This window comes from Megascapheus bottae, unplaced genomic scaffold (assembly GCF_031878675.1).
Source record: "Megascapheus bottae isolate mThoBot1 unplaced genomic scaffold, mThoBot2.hap1 HAP1_SCAFFOLD_150, whole genome shotgun sequence".
In the NCBI taxonomy this organism is placed as follows: domain Eukaryota; kingdom Metazoa; phylum Chordata; class Mammalia; order Rodentia; family Geomyidae; genus Megascapheus; species Megascapheus bottae.
The window spans coordinates 291,789-316,399 of NW_028327281.1; positions in this window are offsets into that span (position 1 = coordinate 291,789).

The following is a 24,611-nucleotide window of genomic DNA, read 5'->3' on the forward strand; positions in this document are numbered from 1 at the left end:
AGGAGTGAGCCAAGGACTCATACCAAGCATACATTAAGGATTGATTGAAATCAGCAGATGTTTAGCATGGCTTTGCAGAGTAGCCTATGTGATTCTAAAGGTCACATCTTCAGAAATTAGAGGAGGGAACTGGGGAGTAGTAGATACTGCGCATTTATGTCTATCAGCAAGTATCATGTCATTGACATTGTCGAAAATATGAAGGCCTCCTGGGAAGGGAAAGAGCAGGTTAACTCAACATTTCCAATAGCAAAAGACTGTCAAGGTGAATATACACTGTGTTTTCCAGATGACATGGAAATATCCTTCAAGATACCAGAGTAAGGATAAATGCAGTTACATAACAGGGATACTCAAGGTAGGAAATGTGGTAGAGAAGAGCGAGGACTCATGTTAATTCACATCAACAAGCATTTATTGAGAGTACTCAAGATCAAGTGAAGCCCAAGCAGCACTGGAAAGAGCCTGAGATTTGTAATAATGGAGACAGAGATCTTTCTGCCACTTAAAAGCTCACATTAGGGGCTGGAAGTTTGGCCTAGTGGTTAAAGTGCTTGCCTAGCATGCATGAAGATCCGGGTTCCATTCCTCGGTACCACATACATAGAAAAAAGCCGGAAGTGGTGCTGAGGCTCAAGTGGTAGAACTCTAACCTTGAGAAAGTCCAAGGACAGTGCTCAGGCCCTGAGCTCAAGCCCAGGACTGGCAAAAAAAAAAAAAAACAGCTCACATGAGTTCAGCAAATGCTTTAATCTCTGCTTTGGTTGAGTCACCTATAAAAATGGGACTAATAATAAAGTACAATTCTGCTGACTGTAGAAATATAAACATATGCAAGACATATTCCCTGTCTGTCAGAGGGGCAAACAGGAATAAGATTATCTGAGACAGAAAAACGAAATCCCATAGGTAGAGATCTATTTCCACAATAAAGAGGATATTGAATGTCATCAGGGAAACAGACTTTATGAGTAAGATTGCACTTAGCTTTGGCACTGAATTAGGGGCAGAAGTTCTTTCAGTAGGAGCAAAGGAAAAACAAAGAACAAATTTAAGCTTGGAAACTTCACATGGTAAGTGTATCAATGTCAAAATTTTGTAAGCTTTGACTTCCACATCCAACATCTTTCCTAAAGTTCTAAAAATCTTTAAAATATATAGATTATTTTGTCCACATTTTATTTTTATGGTTTTGTTAAGATGTATTAGTTCTACATTTAGAATATGTTTTTACAATTATCATCTATGTCCATCTTACCTCTGTAATAAATGATACACCAGAGCTTCTTATTACTATTAAATGAAAACTTAGTGTCCCTTAAATGTACATATACATGAGAATCAATGAGATAATCTTGATACATGCACACATAATATAACTATCAAATTATGTCAGTTAACTTTGCCTTCTTCTCATTCTCCTATGTGGGAAGATTTTGTGCTCCTCTACTGTAGATTTTCATAAAAATGTATCATATAATTGTTAACTGTATTCATCTTTCTAGAACTTGTTTCTCTCTAACTTTGGGCACTGATTACAGAACCTACCTTTACACATCCAGCATCCCCTACTTCCAAGACTCTACTAATCATTATGCTACTACACTCGGTGTGACGGCTTTTCAGTTCCCCCTTCCACACTTTGTTTTCCATTGTAATTTGGATAAGAAAAATGAGTCTAAGTAATTTCTTGAGTTATCAATCAAAATGTGGGACAGTTGAAATCTGACCTGCTGACCATTTGGCCAGTGTTCTTTTCATGCTGCCAAACTGTCTCCATAAGCTCTTAAGAGATATTAAAGTACCTTGTTGCACAAGAGTTTTAAAGCCAAAATATTTGGCTTAGTTAGTTTGGGGCACACAACTGAATAAACAGAATAAGAATTCCACTTTTATTTCCATAGAGACACTTCTAAGCTGTATCTAGAATGTTAGAAAAAGAACCTGCAACACAAAATTCAATAAATCCATGTGTAAAGTTATCAATTTGAATTTCTGAATATATAGTTCATATTTATGTTGCATAAGAACTACATTAATAGTTCACAGGGACCAGCTATTTGACTCTTAGCTAGATAGTTACTGTAACTTTTAGTGTCCGGTACCTGGTAAAAACAAAAGTTCTGTTTGTCTGTGTTATTTTTAAATCTTAGCACTGCTTAAACCACCCCAGAAGCAGGTCCAAATTCAGTGCTAAGATTTAAAAAGTTTATAAATGATCAGCAGAAGGAATATAGAGCAAAAAAATGGGGATCAAAGTTTAAGGGCATGAAAAGGAAATTAATTTAGTATATTTTGAAAAAGATTAGAAAAAAAATACAGGGCTTTGTAAAGAAGTGGCCTAATCTCCTAGCAGAATAAGAATCAAGTGTGAGATTTGACAAATGTGGATTTTTTTCCCCAAATCAAATATCATTGCCAAACACTAAATTTAATGGTCCAAATATACAAGCACTAACTAAGGTGCTATCTGAAGCATGTTGCTATAAATTACTATATTGGATCATAAGCTCCATGGTTTCCCTCATTTATAATAATTATTATATGTCCAGGACTCTCGTAGCAGAGGATCATGGTAGCTCAAAAGCTACATACACATGGCCATATAGGATCAAACTAAGTGAAATGAACTCCAGGAAATGGAAACATAGGTTTATCTTTGTTATTGATATTCTTAATGTACTATGAGAAGTTATTTCTTATCCCTTTTTATTCCCCTTATGTTTTATCTCATGTTGTTACTGTATTTGACTTTAGTAACTGCTATATACATTCATTTCTTTATTAAAATAAGTAAAGGAAGGGAAAAATGATAATTGGGAGGGGGGAGGTGAGAAAGTGGGAGAAAAACATGTGAAGGGTTATCAATGTTCAAGAAGTAATCTGATGAAAGTAGCTGTAACCCTTCTATACTTCACCCAACAATAAAATACAATAAAAATATTGCTTTTGGAAAACAGACTCATTTGTAAGTTTTTCAACTCCCTAATGCTTTTCTTTATTTTTATTTTTTTTGCAGTGATATAGTCTGAGCCTAATCCCCCAAATATAAGGTCAATGCTTTGCCATTGAACTACATCCCCAGTCCAATTTTTAATTTTGTAAATGGACATACAATATTTTGGCCTATTTCCAGCAGATTGAGAAGGAAAATAGAAACAAAGTCACTTATTTAAAATTATAAATGTATATTTATGTTATTCAGTCAAATATAGTATATTGTTCATTTCTTCTCACTTCATCAATATGAAGTTATCATTATTTTATAAAAGTCATGAAGGATAGCAGTATATACTAGGAATTATTTATAAACCACAGTTTCATTGTTTATAATTTAAATAATTTATCTTGTTGTGAATTCTTTTTATATTTTCTATAGGATGTATGTAAATACATTTCTATTTTCCAAATAATGTATTCTTGCTAAATTTTCAAATATGTAAGAATGAAATATTAATAATTAATCATTCAAAGCTTCTCATTTCTCTTAAGTTACATTGCTTTAAGGGGGAGATAGTCATAAATTTGGACTTACTGATAAATTTTTTGAAAATAAAACATTTTTTTCTCTCAATAGCTGTTGAGCAACACATTGTCTTTTCAAAAAATTCTTAGGTAAGGAGAATTTCTTCCAAGTCATTAAATTTTTTCAGTCATCTAGCATTTTCATATTTTAAAAGAAAACCTTAGAGGTCGTTCCATTCATATGACTTTTGAAACTTGTTTTCTTTTAGATGCTCACTTAATTTAATGCTTATGTGGTTTATCACTCCTTGAACTTCATTATATTTGCTATGGGATATGCCTACGTAGGACTCATAAGTTTATATGCATGATAAAAATCAGTCCTATGATTCATTATGTTGTTAATTAGAGCCCTTTACTAGTTAGTATGCCTGCACTTAGAAAATGAGGTGATATCACTCTGTAGCATCTAAATCAAGCTTCAGGTATCCGATGAGATATGCTCAAATTAGATTCAACATGTATGTTGTTACGTTCTTATTTTCTGCAAATTGCTGATTCAAGCAGTTCATAAGTGTTTCTAACCATATACCACCTTCCTTAATCAAAATGCAAAACAATAATTAAGCATAGAATGTACACAAATTTGATTCCTACTTGTAAAGGGAAGGAAAATATATAGAATGCTTTCAATTAGCTTGTTTGGTGGTACATGACATAGAATGTCAATTAAGAATACTATAAAAGTTTATTCAATGACAGTTAAGTTATCTATCATAACTAATATCATAATCATTACTTTGTGTGTGTGTTTATGTGTGTATGCACACACATGTAGGCAGAATTTCTCCTTACCTAAGAATTTTTTGAAAAGACAATGTGTTGCTCAACAGAAATTGAGAAAAAATGTCTTATTTCCAAAAAAATTCTCAATAAATCCAAATTTATGACTAGCTCCTCCTTAAAGCAATTTAAATTAAGAGACATGAGAAGCTTTGAATGATTAATCATTAATATTTCATGCCCACATATTTAATAATGTAAAAAGAATACATTATTTAGAAGTTAGAAATGAGCTCTACGTCATGCTTTTGCTGAGCTTTATTTTTTTATTTAAAGCAAGGGTGACACTCTATCTCTTGAGCCATAGGTTCATTTTCAGCATTTTGCTGGATAACTAGGGATAAAAATCTCATAAATTTTTCTATGACTTTGAACTGAGATTATCAGATCTCAGACTCCTGGCAATCTAAGATACAAATATGAGCCATTATACCTAGCTCAAAACTGTTTCTGTTAAAAAAACATTTCTTGTTATTTTCAATTTCATATTAGCATAGATTCCTCTTTTTGTTCAAGCAAACTATGAGGATAAAACACATGAACTGTAGAGCTGTATGTTGGTTATTTAATTCAAGTGTATCCTTTATAACAGTGTCTGTTCATTACTGGTGCTGGTGTTAATATTGTTTCATTACTTATACTGTTGAACACTTTCTTCAGTAGAGGAGAAATTTTGCTAAACCATGAAAAGGAGTTTTTCTGTTGGATTTGAACAAATATAGTCACTTACTCTTTAACAGTACATTCTGTTATAGTTATATGTATATTTAGGGGGATTTTTCACTTACTACAGTAGATCAAAGGTTAATTTTGGCTTAGCTTTGATTCCTCCGTACCACATATATGGAAAAATACCGAAAGTGGCTCAAGAGGTAGAGCTCTAGCCTTGACAAAGCCCAAGGACATTGTTCAGGCCCTGAGTACCAACCCAGGACTGGCAAAAAAAAAAGGTAAATTTCATTTATTTCATTTGTTAATGATGTATAATTTAGAAGCTAATCAGAATTGACTGTTCCAGTGCAGGGACAGCTTCCATCATAATGCAGTGTATGACTAGAGAAATGCATTTAATATTCCATATAAAACTATTTTAGAATTTAAAATAAGCAATATTTAGATTCTTAAGCTTATCTTATTTTACTCATCATGACTATCTCCAGTTCCATTTATTTTCCTTTAAACAATATAATTTTCACTTTTTAATATGACACAACAAGCTCAGTGTGTGTGTGTGTGTGTGTGTGTGTGTGTGTGCATGTGTCTGTGTGTAATAGTTTCTTTATTCATTTAATCAATTGACAGGTATCTCAATTTGTTGCAGTTTGCCTATTGTGAACAGAGCTAGGATAAGCATCAGTATATAGGAATCTTTCTGATATTCTGCCCCAAAATGATATTTTGTAAAAGGTGACCAATAATTGCACACATATTGTTTTTAGAACATGTATATCTATTCAAAAGCCTGATTTAAAAGAACACATGTATGGGAATTAGAAAATGGGAAGATATTAACACTTCTCAATCCACTGAGTAGAGAAGCTGTCCAGGGAAGACCAGTCAAGGGCAACTCTGCAATGTGTCAGTGGTAAATAAAACAAATGAAAAGCAGTCAATTGAAGGTGGCATACCCTACAACATAGGCGTTACAATAGAGTATGACAAAATGATCAAATGAGAATGTGTGGATTTCTACTCGGTGAACATCCACAGGAAAATCAGAGTTGAATAGTAGGATGTAGATCATGTGTCTAGACACAAATACGCATACTATGCACGTGTAAATGTGGGACTGTTGGAGGTGATGAATGGAAGAAGAGAGGCAACAGAAGGAATAAAATGAAGACATATATAATGAAGAGCATATGGATGAGGTTGGGAAAGATAGCTGAGAATGATGGAAAGGATGACAATGATCAAATACATTGCACTCATAATTTCACTGTAGATTGAAACCTCTTTGTACAATTAATTTAGTAACAGTGATAATAATAATATTAGAAGGGAAATGATTTTACAATTAATGTATTCCAATAAAAAGAGCCACAGTAGTTATTTTGAAGTATCTCTGCTTAGGATAATGATTTTAATTGCTTTAAGAGAACAAAAACCTTGACTGAAAATATCAGAATATTTTAAATTTCCTTTGCTTATTCTCTATTCACCAACAATTCCTGAACAATATTTGGCTCCTGATTGAAAAGTTGCAGGAATTAGTCATAAATTAATAAATGTACTCTTTTCTCACCATATATGAGAAGGTTCTGAAACTTAAATTTCAGATTTTAAGAAAGGAGTAAATCCAATTCCTGATACTGGAATTGATCCTTCTTCCATTTTACTATATTCACATGCAATTGAAAAATGTTATCACTTAAATACAAAATGTCCCCACCAAAACTGAGATTTTTTTTTAATTACTCAATGTTCCAATATTGAGAAGTCTTCTGGAAAATGTTTCAATATTGGGAGCAGCATCCTCGTGAACAGAAGAAGGTCAACCCCCTTGGAGTAAGTCAGTAAGATATAGAGACTGTGTTGTAGGCAAAATATTATTGCGCTCATTTTTGTTTTTCAGTTAGCTTATTAGGCTTGCTTGCTCAACTGATGCTATACAATTTGAATCACAGCTCCATCTTGGGATTCCACTGATTACTTTGGAGATGAAGTCCAAGCATATTCTCAGGCTAGCTTCTGGTTCTTAGGAGTAACTAGAACTATGATTGTAATAGTGCCTGGCCTCAATCTGCATCTATCTTATGCTTTTTTGTTGACTCTTTTGGTTGTTGTTTTATCTTCCCTAAATTGAAGCCATATGAAGTTCTCACTAGAAGCTGAACTGACAGTATGATTCTCTTGGACTTTTCAGCCTCCAGATTTTTATAAATTACTCAGTTTCAAGTATTATGTGACAGCAGCAAAATAATCCTATGTGTCAGTGGACATATTTGCACATGTATAAGCCTCACAGTGTTCATAATCAGTAGAATTTCTAATACAAATTACGTTTACTACATAAATGGTTCTGAATAGTTGATGTTTTATATTAAAAAATCTTCTATATCAATGTAATGTTCTGAATAGTTGATGTTTTGTATTAAAGAATCTTCTATATCAAGGGAATTAATATTGGATATTTTCCAATTGTGAAGCATATTTTAGAAAAAAATATAGAACAGTTTTAGTTTCAAAAAAGCAACAGTCTCTTTAGAAAGATAAGATACATGACAATAAAACTGTCTAGCAAAGCTAAGTATCACACACAGTGAGGGAGAGGGATGAGAGAACACTGTGTGATCCTAAGAGGCTTTAAAGAATGGAGTGGGAAACTGGCTTAAAATAAGCACATCTGGGGAGTAATCACAAAGGCACAAAATGTGCTTGGGAAGAACACACAGATGCTTTAGACTTTGAAAGACATTTTATCCAAGATTCATGGGACAGTGGGGGAGGATAAATTGAAAAAGTAGGTTAAAATCAGGATACCATCTTAAAAACCATTGCATGAATAGAGATTTCAAGATGAGTTCTAGTCAAATCTTGTAAAACTCTCCTTAAACTAGGAACTGTATCTTTTTGATTTCTTTAGTTTCTGGCTAACCCAAATCACTGTTTTCTTATAAGTTAGGCACTCAGTATTCTGTGTACTTGGTGCTTTCTTGTGTTTTGTATGTATGTTATGTGTGTGTGTGTGTGTGTGTGTGTGTGTGTGCGCACGCGCATGTGCGTGAGTGCGTTTGTCTGCAAGTTTGAGTTGACTTCTATTGGAAGTTCAAAACAACTAGTTGATTTTAATATTGACATGGCACAAGAAAATAATGTTTTGAGAAGATTTATCTAGCTAACTTCGGTGCTGTAACTGGTAGAAAGGGATGGTAAGTCTACTTATGAATTAGGAAAATTAACCTTACTCTATGTTTGTTTTATCAGACTCTAAGCACGTCTTATGGGTTTATTTTAAAAGGCAATGTGGTAGTTAAGTCAGCACTCTCAAAGTTGTTCACATAATAATTAACCCACCACGTGACTATGTGAACACATGTTGCACTAAAAAATACAGTAATTATGATGTTTGTAATTATTATCAGCAGAGGCGTGTGAGTTGCAGTCAAATGTTTCTATCAAATTTAGAAAGCACTAAGATCCATGCCACTTTTGGTCCATTATAAGATTTTCCTGAACAAAGAAAATAAAAAATACTTGAAAGTAGTCTATAAAATGTGTTTTTTAATTTAAACTATGAACTGAGTACAGGTGCGTCATGCAATAATCCTAGTTACTTAGAAGACTGAGATCTAAGGATCATTATTCAAATCAAGCCTAGGCAAAAATTTCAGTGAGACTCTTATCTTCAATAAACCATGAAGATAAAAATTCAAGCTGGAGCTGTAGATAAAGTGGTAGAACATAATAAGAGGTAGTTCCCAAGACCTAAGTCAAGCCATAGGATGGTCACAGAAAAGAAAAAGAAAATGATGGATACACCACAAAATTATGAAACTATTTATGAATGGTTTCAAAGGAAATTTGGCTTAAACAAAATAATGAGTACACATAAAACCAAGGGCAAATATGACAAGTTCCAGAAATCTGGTTTATACAGATGAGAAGCAATGAAAACAAAAAAAGATAAAAGCAAAGAAACTATTTGTAGTTAAGGTAGATTTTATTGTTGTGTTTAACTACAAGTGTATGAAATAGGCTTCGGTTTAGCAGAAAAAGTCACTTGGGATGTTTTATATTTTATAGTTTTGCTATGTCCCCAATAAGGATGCTGTGATCCTGATAGTCACAAAATAAGCCCAGAAGATCTTCAGATGGAAACCAGATCACACTTGGTCACCAACCAAGTAGAATATTAAATAGTTAGCTACACTGTGTCTCTGGGAGGACAAGAAACCAAGACACATTTATCACCTCTGAATCACAATGAGGGTAAGGCAGTGATCACTTTAAATAGCCGTGAGTAGGTGACTGGGAGGAGCTGGGAAAGAAGAGTCTAAGAGTTTTGAGGACACAGGGTGAGTCATTCTTTAATCATTGAACAAATTGAAATGCACAGCATGATTTAAAGTTGAACTAATGTCTTCCATAAATGAAGTTTCACTTTGAGAGAGATAGAGATAGACATAGACAGAGCCAGAGCCAGAGACAGATGGACAGAGAGGTCAACTATTTAATGAGATTGCAAAGTCACCAAAACTTCAGTACCTTTCTATCCATAATACAAATTGCTCCAGAAAATTGGAATATAGTCATTTACCAGATTATTATTATACAAAAGTTTTACAGAGGACAGGAAAATTAAGAGGGGCTGTGACCTCCAATGCATTTATTAATCTGTTCAACGACAGGGAGTTCTTTTTCATACCACTCTAGATTAAAGAAATCAAGAGCACAAAGCTATGTCTTGTGGCATTTTCACACTAGTACAGTAAGAGACAACAAATATATCCAGCACCTTATCTGTACAGTAAATAAAAATATGAAAACTATAGGTGACATTTATGATGATGAGGGCTAAAATAATGTTTTATTTGATAATCCAGAAGACACTGTGGAAATCTGAACGACAAAAGAAAAAAAAATTACTTCTACCTGCGGGCAAGGGATAAATGAACAAAGCAATGAGCTCTGGCAAATGCCAAGACTCTAGGGTAGGACAAACCTTGTTTTGTTCTATATGTAGCAAGCTGGATGGAGTGGTTGGACCAGCGATAGGAAGAGGAGGGAAGAGGAAGGTGATTTACAAATGTGCTTGGGAGGTGGGATACCAGGAAAATTATGTAGATACCTTCGAACCATAGCTAATAGTTTATCTTAAAGGAAAGCTGTTGGGTGATACTGAGTAGAAAGATGGACTACTACATAAAGATCCATTGGCAATCAGATGATTAACCAGATAGCGGAGGTGGAAATGAGGAGACTGAAGACAATGTAAAAGTCATTAGGGAGTGTGACAAATGGCATACCTATGGAGAGGTGAAGAAGAACATAAAGTTGGAACTGGTTCAGGTATAATTGCAGGGGTGGAGCCAGATACCACAATGATCAGATTAGGAAGTGATACTTCCTGAACTAAGAAAAGAGTAGTTGAGTTGATAAAAAGTGGTTATGTTTATATCTTTTCAGCTATGCCTTCATGATTTGAGGCCTAAAGAATACAGAAAAACAAGGTGAATCAGATGTTCTGGTCTGAACAACTGAGAGTATGAGATGAAAAAATGTGCATGCAAGGTAGAGAAAATTTGAGAAGTGAAGATGGTGGAAACAAAGTTACAACTGAAATGAACATGTAATTTGAGATGCCTCTAAGATATGTCAATGGAACCAGCTACCAATAGCATAGTTGCAGAGAGAAGAAAAAGCTGAAACTAGAAACTTGGCCATCGTTGGATGAAGATAAGAATTAAAGCTATGGAATTCAATTACATTAACTATGAGAGAACATCAGAGAAGAAAGGGAAGGTTTATAACAGTGACAAAATTTAGAAACTTGAAGCATGAAAAAAGTAGCAAAGGAGATAAAGAATAAAACTCTTTTCAAGAAGAAGAATTAATCATAAACAATACGGTGCATACCTTCGAATAGTTTTAGACAAGGAGAGGACACCTCTCCATGTTGCTTATTATATTTGAAATTAAATTCTGTATATCTTTAAATTACCTGTGCATTTTCAATATCTTCTCACTATTTTCATTCATACCTAAGAAGTTGACCAAGAAAGAAAAGACTCATCCTTATCTATACCAATATCTAAAGTAATCACCTTGAAAACTAAGGTTTGCATCTGTGTTTTGAGATTGTGTAAGCCCCTTTGACAGAGGCAGTTCTGTAGAGAGATAAATGTGACAATAAGAATGGATCAGGGAAATTTAGAGAAGAAGGAGCTAAGAAAACTTATAGACAAGCCTTTTGGGAGTTAATCGTGAAAACAAACTATGATTGAAAAGAAGCTGGGTTGAAGAGGATTGCTAGCATAAAAGCTATTTTAGCATGTTAAACTCTAGGCAAGGATCCAGTACAGAGTCATTAGAAAAGTAAGGGAATATAAGAAGTCAGAAAATAAGGTAATGGGGAGTAGCAAGAGCTATGTTCCCTTTTACATCAAGTAAAGGGATGATTGTTTCAGCTTGGAGCTTTCTTGTCAGTTCTAATCATCTGAATTTATTAGATTAGCAACCTCCTTGAGCACTAATAAGGCTTCACTGGGGCTTGGTGTTTGGTGCATCAAGCACCACTCAAGCTTATCAAGCATGATCCTTCCCATCCTCAGACTACTCTATGAGTAAAATCAGTCCCACAACTTAATCAACAAGCAAAACTCCAGTCAGTGCCTACTAGGTTCCAAATACCATGTTAGCCATTGGAGAATTTAAAAGTGATCAATAAGTTGATCAGGTAAACATTGTGGAAGGTTCACAATGTACCAAGCTTGCAGCTGTTGACTCTATTACTACCCATTTTCTTGGCACATCAGTACTGAAAAGTTTTTAACTAAGACCCAAGGAATATGAAGGATTGGATTTGGGCAAAGAGAAGCTTCTAGCTTGTGAGGAAATAAGTCAGTGCAAAAGTCCTGTAATGGGAATGAGTTTTGCATAGTGAAGAATCTTTGAGCACAATGTAAGAGTGAATGACTTGGGATTAATTGAGAAAGGGTACTAAATATGGGGAATATTTCACAAGGAATTAGGTTTGCATCTTACATTCATCAAAATGTTCTGAAACCTCTTAGGAAGGAGAGAATAGACCTGATTTACACTTTGTATTGTGGCAGAAGAACTAGAGATATTAGGGGAAGCGTCCGTGGGCAATAGTGAAGTAAGAAGATATTTTGGCCAGTTATCTTACTAGCCAGAAGGAGGGATGCTGGTGAAGAGTCCATGTGGACGGGAGAATCGATATAGAAAATATATTTTGAAGATCATATTTACGGTATTTGTGGATGAAATGCAAAGAAGATATGAAAAGAAAGATGAATGAATCCTGAGTTATTGTGTGTGTGTGTGTGTGTGTGTGTGCACATGCACACGTCTGTGTGTGTGCATGCACGCATGCGTGCTGCATGCACCTGCTTGTGTATTCTGGAGCTTGAACTCAGGGCCTCAGCACTGTTCCTTAGCTTTAAGCTTTTACATTTGAGATTAGCACATTTAAGGTTGTGGCTTAAGCCTCAATTGCTCTTCTGTCTTTTGGTTAGTTAATTGTAGATAAAAGTTTCATGGATTTTACCATCAGGGCAGGCTTTAAGTCATACTCCTTGGATCTCAGCATCCTGAGTAGCTAGAATTACATTTGTGAGAAACTAGCACCCAGCCTATAGGATGATTTTTTAATGGATTATTTAGGTAGAAGGTGAATTCATTTAAGATAGGAATACTTAGGGCCTATGGCATGCAACAGGAATTCTCTGTAAGAATAAAATTGTAGCCTGGCACTGATGGTTCATGTTATAATCCTAGCTACTTAGGAGGCTGAGATCTGAGGATCTGGGTTTGAAGTCAGCACTGGCAAAAAATTCATGAGACACTTATCTCCAGTTAACCACCAGAAAACTGGAAGTGACCCTGTATCTCAAGTGGTAGAGCACTAGCCTTGAGCTGAAGAGCTCAAGGATAGTGCCCAGGCCTAGAGTTCAAGCACCAGGACTGACCAAAACAACAACAAAAAAGAATAAAATTGTTAAAGTAGTATGGAGAGAATGAAGCTTTGAGTGTGAAAGTGAGTGAAGAACCCTAGACTGCAGATATTCAATAGCACAATAAAGTCATTTAAAGTCTTGGATATGGATAAGATTACCTTGTTTGAGCACAGTACGAAAAAATGAGGAAGGAAAGGGATGAGAAAAGAATCCAGAAAGACCTAAGAATTTCAATCTTTATTTTTTTCATATATTTTTATTGTAATTTAAAAAAAAATGAGAATCTGGAGAAAATGCTGAAGAAAATCATCTACAGTGGCCCAAGAAGGACCAAGAGATTGCGGCATCAAATAGGTTAGGCATAATGGCATCTGCCTATAATCTCAGTGCTCCACAGAAGGAGGAAAAATACAGACTTACATGAGCAGCCTAATAAGACTCTGTCTCAAAGTAAAACAACTATTATTAAAGAGGTATTAAGTCCGCTGGTGGGCTCATAGTTGTGACCCAACAAAGAGGAACATGTACCATAGGAGGAAGCGAAAGGTGAACTCTGAATCCCTAGAGTGAAAATTGGATCCTTACATGCTAGGAAGAGAAACTCTACATGGTCTCTACTAAATAGAAAAGGACAAAGGAATTTAAAAACATAGAGTGGGTAGATGCAGTTCATCAGTAAGGCATGCTAAAGGCCCCAAGTTCAATGACTTAATATTGCCAGAAATAAAATGAAAGGAAAAAATTCCCAAACAGTGAAGTTGTAGGTTGATTCATAAGTCTGGACATGGGAAGGGAGATAAAGGAATCTGCTGAAAGGAATCTAAGGCCCCACACAGGACTGACAGTCAAAGCAGCATGTCCACTGATGAACCTCTTTCTTGAGTGCTTGTTTTGTTTTCTTTTCCTTTTGTCTTGTTTATTCCTTTAATGACCTTTGGGAGAGAAAGAGGGAAACAGAAATGATAGGACAAAGGATAAACATATGCAGCAGTGGTACCCACTTAGACATTGTGGTGAAAATAAAGCTACAATATTCTACTTAGGAGTGAGGATAGGATGGAAGGGGTGACATTGTCCAAAAAGAAATGGACTCCTTAACTTATGTATGTAACTGTAACGCCTTTGTACATCACCTTTAGAATAACAATAAAAATGCACGAAAAAATAATCTGCTCTAAGCTGTTATGCCTGCAAAGCTGACAGAGCATTATTTTCCTGGAGCATTGATAGCAAAAACTCTGCCTCAGCCCAGCTAGAGACATTCTGCCTGTTCCCTTCTCTTATCTAAAAGGACCATTGCTCAAATGTTTTTAAAAGGACAGAAAGAAATAGCTTTCCTTTATATGAGAAAAAGAACACACAGGCAACCCACCCCCATATCTATCCTCTTTGTTCTTTTTTTCCTCAGACATTTTGTAACTCATTAAAATTTGAGATATTAACTAGTTTCAGTTACTCGTATCAAATTTAGAAACTGTTTCATATATCTCATTTCTTTAAAATACCAGTGCTGTGATGTTACCTTTCCCCCTGCTTTGCAATCTCTTTCTCATTTTTTAATACTATTATTTATGGTCTTGCTGTGTGGTCTAGATGTTCTTAGAAGTCAGTTTGTTCAAACTTACCATCTTTATGTGTTATCTCCCCAGTGCATATACTATAGCATGCAATACTATGCTTGACTTTCTACCATTTTTCCTTCCAGTCTTTTCAAACCTCAAATGTTTCCCTTCTTCCCTCAGTATTGAAGATCTATTCCTTTTCATTGCCACGTATTTCTGTTTTAATCACTTTCTAATTAAAATGCTGTCCTCTGTAGATATAGGCAACACATTTCTAAATAGGCGTCCACAGAACTAACGGAATAATGGTAAAAATTCATAAATGGGATTGCATGAGACTTAAAAGCTCTAACAAAGCAAATCAAGCAGTTACTAGAATGAAGAGACAGACTAGAGAATGGGAGAAAATCTTTGCCAAGGAATTGCAAATCTAAATTCAATATGGAGGGAAAGTCTTTAAACTAATGACAGGGCACTCTACAGCCCTGTCACCAAAGGAGGCATCTCATCTAGGAATCTGCCTAGGGCTCACTGGACCATCCCAGTAATTCCAGGGTTTAGGCCAAAAATGGATATTTTCATGGGGGGTGGGCTGCCTAATTGACACCGGAGCAGATTGGACAATACTGAGAAAGGAGGAGGGCCCCCCCAGTGGAAGCTGATTCATGGACCCGGCGCTCACAGCATCTAGATTTAAAAGCAGAGGTTTGGAGATTTCAGACCCCCTGGCTGAGAAGGTCTGGGAAGTCTTAACACTCACCGCATTAATGGCGGCCAATCTTTTCAATTGGGCCATCTGGGATCATGTAGAGCGCCTGGTGAGCAGGAGGAAGATTAACTTGGGAGAGGACCCTCCCCTCGGGGTCTCTCTGACTTTGTCTGCCCTTAAGGCCTGCTTCAATCCTGGCTCGGGTACATCTAGGGCCAAGGAAACTTTAATTGAGGAGCACTCAGAGTTGTGGCAAGTTAGCTTCCCGCTGCTCAGGAAGAAAAGGATTTAGAGCCTCACTCTGAGGAGGGATATCTGGTCCCCTTTGATCCTGGGATCGGGCCCCAGAGCCCTACACCAAGTGCTCCAGCCCGGGGAATTTGCGGCGGACGATTGGGGTGCAGAGTCCTCTGCCATTTTATTATCCCTCTTTGCGTGCCTCACCACGGAAACCTCAAGAGGAGGTTAAGCCGCCATTTTGCTCCTCCCTGCACCGGAGGAGGAGTTTAATCCGCCATACAGTGGCAGCTCCTCTCCCAAACCGAAAGGGCGGGTTAAGCTGCCATTTTACTCCTCCCCACCATGCTTGGCTTTCCTGGTAAATGCTATCCCTGGGGGCAATAGACTCACCCTAAAAGAGCTTAAGAAAGCAGTCTACCTCAAATAGTGTGCCTTTTTTTTAATTTCCAGGCCAAGAGGAACCAGGCTGTTAATCCCCCGGTCCCTGTGGCTTACGGGATGCTATCAAGATCCAGTGATCACTTTTCCACAGGCCTCCAGCAGGCTGCTATCCCTGCCCCCTATCAAGAGCAGGTGTGGGCTTTGGGACTGGCTGCATGGAAAAAATTGGAAGAAGGCCCCTCAGAGCCTCCAATATCAATAATTACTCAGAAGGCTACTGAGGATCTTGCCACCTTTATAGAAAGAGTAGAACGGAGCCTCCAAAGAAAGTTCCCCTCGGGGCCCCTCCGAGAACTGTTAATGCTGGTCTGGGAGGGGATGACCGCAGAACACAAACTGGCCCGTGCAAGAATGAAGGAAAGATCTATGGGGAGGTGGATAGTTGTCACTAAGGATGTGGGCACTCAGGTCCACCAGTCACAGATGCTGGTTGTGGCCCTACAAGCCCAAAAGGCTTCACTTGCCTAGGCGCTTTCTACTGCCCTTACCTCTTTCAATGGGGCTGGAAGAGGAGTTACAGGTATGGCCAGCAAGGACACTTTAAAAGAGATTTCCCTGGGGGATGGATAAGACCTGATCCCTTCCCCGCCCCCAGAGGGACTTCTTTCAGGCCAGACAAAAGGCCTAACTCCACCTAAAATGGCCTGTCCCTGAGGAGCTACAATTGCCTGCCTCTCAGAACTTAAGTTCCCAGCTCCTAGAAACTGCCTCAGGCCCCAGCTTCTGGGCATAGCTGGCCTAGCAGCATCTTAGCAACTGGCACACTTGCCCCCTGTCCTGGGCAGAGCCATTCAGCTGCTGCTCTTAAAGAGGACCTGCCCTATAATCTCTAGAGAGAGACAAGATATGGATGTTGTGGCATTCTATGATGACTGCATGAGTTATGAAAAAACTGGCATAAAACTGCTCCCCTAATTCTAGGGGCCACAGTCATCGCATGGCCCACTGTGGGTGGAGCAGTGGCCTGTTGGTGGGAAAAACAATTGGAGCTACTGCAGGAAGAGCTTCAGAACTCCCCATGTTTGTTATCATAAGGATCGGGCAAATACAAATTTCAAATACAGGTTTCTTCATGATTTCCCTGCAGTATGCCATGGGGGCCACCCAACCAGGGCTCCCAAGTCTTTCACCAATTCCTAACAATTTGTATATTTATGTTATTGAGATAAATGATTGCTGTTTTCTAGAAATAGTGTTTTTTTCTTTACCGCCACTCCTATAACAACCTTCTTTGGAAAAGACTCCCAGGTTTAAAGCAAAGGCCTCCAGAAGTAAATAAAAGCCGGCCAACCATCCTGTATGTCTGTCTAAAAAGTGCACTGTGGGCCAAAAAGCTGGATGCAGCAAGCTCTCTAAGGCCTGGGACGCATTGACCCCCTTCTGAATTTCTTGTCAGTAACAGGGCATGCCTGAGAGTCTCACTGGCAAGACATGTCTAAATCTAAGTAAGTACTTTGGTGAGAACATTCATCTGGGTTCATGTTTTTGTGTTAAATGTATCCAATTGAGTCTCGTTTACTGTTATAAGTCAATGTCTGGTTCTGTTTGAGAGTAGGTTAGGATGGCCTCCACCCGATAGCTACCAGGGAATGGAAATTTTTGTAGGGGAGGCACCCCCTGAGTTCAGGGCCCCACAGTCTTTCTGTCACTCTGGTAGTTTAAGGCCAGGCATGCCATCAGAAGTTTAGGAGTTTCTTAAAAGTCTCTGCTTCTCTGTCTTGTTCTTGTTTATCCTTGTGTATCTATTTAATTATTTCTGGAAAACAAAAGTTTCGGCTCCACCTGGGGTAGGTCTAGGGCCTGGTATAGCCCCTCCCACTGGGCTGCAACTCAGGTGAGACGAGGCCAGACAAAGCAGCTGCAGTCTTAGTCTAGTTTCCTTTTTCCTAATACAGACTTCAGTCTTAGTTCTCCTAGGTTTAAGACTCCCACCCAACTTTCATCTGCAAAAAGTATCATGATAAAATTGATACCCATCCTAAATATGCATCCTTGTGGTTTGTGTAAGTGTGTGTACGTGAACCCTTTTTAAAATGTATAGCTGATATTAATTTTGCATGCTTTAAGATCTCTATGAATGTGTGAGTGAATGAGTGTGAGTAAACATGTTCAAGGTTAAATTGTCAGCATCCAAAACAATGGATAAATTCATAATTGAAACACAAAGGCAATTGGGTAAATCTAAGTCTAAATTTTAAGAAAATTATTAGGTTTAAATGTTTTCAAATGTCTCAGGATTATTGCATCATTTTAAAGACAAACTAGTTAAAAGGAGTTTCTAAAGATTCTAATATCTGCATTTAAAATGAAAATCTGGTATTATAATGCATAAAGCTGTTTACCTTGAAAAAACTGTATCTTGTTTAGTCCAGAGGAATTAGGGAATTTGCGATTTATTTCCTTCAGTTAAAGTTTGGACATAAGTATCAAAATTTAAATGTAAAAGATCCTGACACACCAAAAGCCATTCTTTACAATGTTTTGTAATCTTGAGTTTACCCCTACAGGTTAAAACAGATAATGGGCCTTGTTTTAATAAAACAAAAAGGGTGAGGCAACCCTCATGATCAATTGAGGACAGCCATGCTTACATTAAATATTTTAAATTTCTCCAAGGATCAGCCTCTGACTGCCTTTCAGAGACATTGGTCTAATCAGACACCTTATTTAAAGGTTAAAGTCATTGGAGAGATCCTCTTACTGGATCATGGAGAGGCCCTGATCCCCTCATTAGTGTGGGGAGAGGATTTGGATGTGTCTTCCCGGTGGGAGAGCCAAACCCAATTTGGGTACTGGCTAGAGATTTAAAATATTGTCAGCAAACTAAAAAATAATCACCCAAGAGCACCCTCTCTTGAGGTATCCCTTCTCCCTCTTGCTCACAGGAATGAGGAGACCATACTGGATGCTCTGCTTAGCTGTGGTTGGATTCTTCAGTTACCTTCCTTCTCTTCATCCTGAGCATCATTATCCACGCCCCCACAAAGACACTACCTACAATCTCAACTTGATTCCCTGGCTGTAGTAGTCCTCCAAAATTGTTGAGGCCTTGATCTCCTTAAAAAGGCTACAGGAGGTTCTCAACTGCCACCAAAATGAACTTGATGCAAACTATCTATGGACTGGACTAAATGGTTGGCTCCCTTACCTTCTCCCCTTTGTGGGTGGGCTCCTTGGTTACAGTGTACAGTGGGTTTTATATTCACATTCAGACCTTTTGTAATGAATAAGCTCCTTCAGTTTCTTAGAAATCAGGATCAGGTAAAGCTGTTCAGCTAATGGTGGACTGGCAACAATATGCTGTGCTATGAGATGGTGGACTGGGAACCCTATGAGGTTGACCCCGGCACTTACCAAGACATGCAGGTGTACAAAAGGGTTTCCTTTGCTGATGTTGGCCATCCCCCCTATTTCAAATCTCCATTTGGGTCTGCCAACCCTACAGGTAAATTTCCTGAAGTGCTAGAGTGGTAGTCAATGACAGGTAAGATCCCCAGAGGGGGACAACCTAAGACAGGCACACTTCTCGAGTAAGGCAAATACCTGCTTAATAAAACAAAAGGGAGGAGATGTGGGGCACGTCACATCAGGAAAATGGGCTTGTTTCCTGGTCTTGAAATCCAACCTGCCTGTCACCTCGTTGGGAGGCTTGGCTGTGGTTTGTGATTTAAAGTAGGCCACCTCTATCTCTGGGATTGGCCCCGCCACCCTCTGGACAGCACCTCCCTGCCATGCCCACCTCTATGCTGATAGCCTCCTGCATCCTATTTTAGCCCAATGTACTTCCAGAATAAAGGAGTCTTGCTGTGACAGTCTCCCTGGCACATCTGTGTCTTCCCTCTGGTGAGGGAGGGCTGGGTGAAGGTGGCCAGTCAGCCCTAACTTTTGTCGGTCTCATCTTAGTCGGGGCATAAAAACCCCCACAATTCTACATTGTTAGCCATAAAGAAAAGGTAAATAAAAATGACATTGATATTCCAGTGTATCCAGGTACAATGGCAATCATTAATAAAATAATAAATGCTTGTGAGGATAAAGGGATAAAAGGAATCTTGATACACTCTCAGTGTGAAGGTAGACGATTGTTGCTACTATCAAAATCATAAGATGAGCCAGGGGCCATGGTTCATGCTTGAAATCCTAGCTACTCAGGAGGCTGAGATCTGAGGATCTAGGTTCAAAGTCAGGCAGGGCACAGAAGGACCTAAGATTCTTATCTCCAGTTAACCTCTAGAAAATTGGAAATGGGGTTTGGCTCAAGGGTAGGGCAGTAGCCTTGATCTGAAGAGTTCTGGAATAACACTCAGGCCAAGTTCAAGCCCCATGACCCCCACACACACAAAAAAAAATCATAAAATGGTTCTTCAAAAAGACTAAAAATAGAACCATGAAATAATACTGCTTTGACATTGCTGGGAATATATTCAAAAGTAGTAAATCAGCATATAATAGAAATATCTGTATACCCATTTTTATTTCAGTGCTAATCATAATGGCCAAGTTATGGAATTATCCCAGGTTCTTATCAACAAATAAATGGATAAGGAAACTATATTACATATAGATGATGAAGTATTAAGAAGCCATAAAAATGATGTCATTTGTGAGAAAACGTGGAACTGGAGGTTATCATATTTAGTGAAATGAGACAGAGTCAGAAATACAAATATCATATTTTATCTCAAATGTGGAGCCTAGATGGAGAGAGAGAGAGAGAGAGAGAGAGAGAGAGAGAGAGAGAGAGAGAGAGAGAGAGAGAGAGAGAGAGAGAGAGAGAGGAAGGGAGGGAGGGAGGGAGGGAGGGAGGATATGTTGGCAAGGAAGGTCCAGTGGAAAAGGGAACAGGAAAAGTGGGTTATGAGGAAGGTGAATATGAGCTAAGCTATTATACATATATTTAAAAATCACACACATTACAATCACATGTATAAGTTCATAAAATAAAGAAGTGCATTCTTCCCATTAAAATCCTTTGCCTTTGATGAATGAAGATTATGTTTTACAAATGTTTCCTAAGAGATCTTAAATTTAATTTTGTTAAAATTTACCTGAATATGTTTTGCTCCTGCTAAGCAAGTTCAGAAACAGCATTTCTCCTATTCCAATTGTACACCCACCGCTACCTTTTGGAATCTGGACTTCTGGCTATTGACACTCCTTCTCACTGTGCTCAGTAAATTCCACCCACTCCTCATCATTCTCTTCAGCAATCCTGTCAAAAAGAAAAAATCAATTTGCTACTTACTTTGCCATTAAAGTGGCATATCCAGCAATATATTTTCCTTTTGTGGAAGAAGCCTGGAGGTGGGAGGCAGTACACCCCATCGCTGCCTGGCACAGACAGGACTGGATTGCTCATTCAAATGCTGGGTCATTTTAGATGACTTTCAGAGACTGCTGCAATTAAGAAAGACCTCATTAAAGTGAAAGTGTTCGTTATAATTCAGAAACACATGCTGAGTGGTACAATCAGTTTGTTCCCTGGAAGCATTCACTTTTAGAGTAATGCGGAAGTTCTAACATGACAATGATAAAAGCCATTGAAGGTGAAGTCTTTCCTATGTCCACATGGAGGCCAGAGACAATGAAGCCGTTAAATAAATACATATATTTTATCTGTATAAATATTAGGGTTTTAGATATCAAAGCAGATTAATTAGGGCTGTACTTGCCATGCCTTTACATAGGAGAAGGCTAAAAAAAAAAGATACTGTCAATAGTTGGAAGTTTTACCCTGAACTGAGATTTCCGAGTTTCCCTGTGATAAAATTTAGTGTGTGAAATTAATGCTGAAGGATGGATGGAAACAGTTCCCAAATGTGGCAGCCAAGGCATTGAACAATGATGGATGGATGGGTTCTGTGACTCTCTTTAGACACATGAACAGCATATAGTCCTACTAGGAATCCCTCAGCATGTGCGGAGGTGGTCTTGACTAATGTAGATATTGAAAGAGGAAAACAAGAAAGGAAAGGCAACTGCCAGACTGTGCATACTGTCACAACGCAGACTCAACTAAAGAGCTCCAAGACTTCTGTTCCAAGTCCTAAATTCTTCTGGAAGAGTGCTGATTCAAACCGATGATTGTAGGCTTCTTCACATTTGGATGTAACTTCAGACTGAAAGAAAAGTTAATGCAAACTGAACACCACAGATGGTCCCTACTTATTTTCCCCTCAGAGCTCAGTGCATTGGAATTTTACATTGGCTATAATTTCTCTAATCTGTAAAAACGACTTGATCATTAATAGCAGACAAAAAGCCTCATAAATTTTATAATATATATTTTTAGCTAGCCATAGTAAAATTACCCTTGTAATGTTAGCTAGGCGCCAATGGTTCACCCTGTAATCCTAGCTACTCAGGAGGCTGACATCTAAGGATCACAGTTCAAAGTCAACTGAGAAAGGAATGCCTATAATTTTTCTTTTTTTTAAGCCAGAGATGAAACTGTATATCCAGTGGTAGAGTGCTAGTCTTAAACAAAAGTGCTCAGGGACAGATCCCAGGCATTAAATTCATGCCCAAAGACTGACACATGCATAGAAAATTGATGTTTATTCACTTCAAAATTTTCCAGTCTTCTGAAAATATGTTTGCTGTTCTAGATCGTGTTTGATTCAATGTCCTGTCTCTTTTGTCTTTTCACTAGAAATGGCCCCTCCTCTTTCACTACAGTAATGGCAGCATAGGATACCCGCTTTGATTTTTTTTTATTTTGTCTGATGCTTCTTCATGATCAGTTTACATTTATAGTGTGGGGTAGGAAAATCACAAAATGCTGACCTCCTCTTGGTACATTACATTCAAAATTACCTCTGTTGATTTGCCCTCTTTGGGGGAAATGATATTTAATCACTAGGTTAAGAATTTTTCTGGCAATTTTCTCTACTATTATGGCAGTCAAATGGTCTTTTCCATCGTTATTTCTTATTCAGTTTTTATGACTTGCTATGTAATTTTATCACTTACCTTTTATTACTTATCTTTTTATTACAGCCAAGGCCTTTCTTTCCTTACTTGGACTTGTTTCTTTAGATATCAGTATCCAGGCATTTAAGTGATCATTTTATGTATTTGTATATGTATACATATATAAAACTGATTTTTTTCTCATTAGTATTAATTTTGATACACAAACTAAAATAGATTTAGTCATAAGAATATGATTTATGAGAAATTTATATTTTGTCTTTAATTTAAAAACTAGATATCTGGAAAAAACTGAGGCAATAATTTTTTGACTGCAGTAGATGAGCAAACTCTGAATGCAGCTTGCATATCTATTTTTAAATTCTGTTCTGGGTCAACTGTACTCACTTATATTATTTAACCTGAGTTGATGTTTTTTACATATTCTACCATGGAGGGACTTTCCATAAATCAAAGTAATTGTTTCTTACTTTGATTTACATCTCACCCAAAGGAATCTCTGATTACATTTCCCATATGGTTGGACTACTGCAAGAACACAAGTAACTGTATAAGTTTAAAACCTTTCTATGCTTATAATAGTTATTTTAGTAAATTATTAAGTTAAAATTTTGTGCTACTGAAGTTTTACTGGGTTTTGGCTAATGTTACTTAGTCTAGTCTCTCAGCACCCTTTTTTGTTTGACATGGAAAGCATCTAAGGTGTTTTGGCCTTCAAAGTAGAGAACAAATTTCTGATCAAGAGACTAACTTACCTTCCCTGCTCCAGACAGACTCTCATTAGATCACACAGGAATCACTTCTATGTGCAAATATTGACAGAGATTAAATGTAAATATGAAGTAAGGGTAGTTGTTTAATGAGGAAATATGGTTATTGGGTAAAACAGAAGGAAATTATGTTATTGATTGGAGTTGGTGCCTTGTATCCTAAAAAAACAGAGGGGGAAATGGTTAGAAAAGAAAAAGGAGTAATTATAGAAAAAATTGTGAAAGAAGTAAAATGACCAGGAACCTCTTACCAAAAAATAAAAAGCTGACAAGAAGGATAACAAGATCATCAGAGTTGTTAGAAGGATAAACTCAGGTAGTTAACATGGTATTTTGGTAGTCTGGTCAATTGTTAAAAAGTGAGTGTTTTCACTAAAATAAATGCCAAGGCAGCAGACTAAGGAGCCAAATTCCTTCATGTGATATGTTACCTGTAGGCAGCTTTGTAGTTCAATGTTGTCATTAAAAAGAAAAATCCATCCCAGTGTAAACTAAAGAGGTCCTGAATTAAATCTTCTGGAATCTAGACTGGAAATATTAAAATTGGAAGTTAATGTTTATTTCAATTGTACCTATGGAAGTCTAAGTTAATATAATTACAATTAAGTCAAAAATTTAATAGCTAGGGCCAGGAGTTTGGTCTAGCAGTAATGTGCTTGCCTAGCATGCACAAAGACTTGGATTCAATTCCTTGATGCCACATACATAGAAAAAGCTGGGTGTGTGCTATGGCTCAAGAGGTAGGATTCTAGCTTTGAGAAAACCCAGGACAGTGCTTAGGCCCTGAGCTCAAGCACAGAATTTGCAAAAAAAAAAAAAAAAGTATATATACCTAGCTGTAAAATGTTAAATGTACATTACTTTCAAAACTTTAGATATCTTGGAACTTTTTAATGAAACATACCATCGTAAAAGTTTAGAACTTAAAAATATGTGAAGCTATGTGAGGTGTTGTGATCAGCTTCAAAGTTTGATCTTAAGATGATATTGTTTGTGTTTTGTTTTG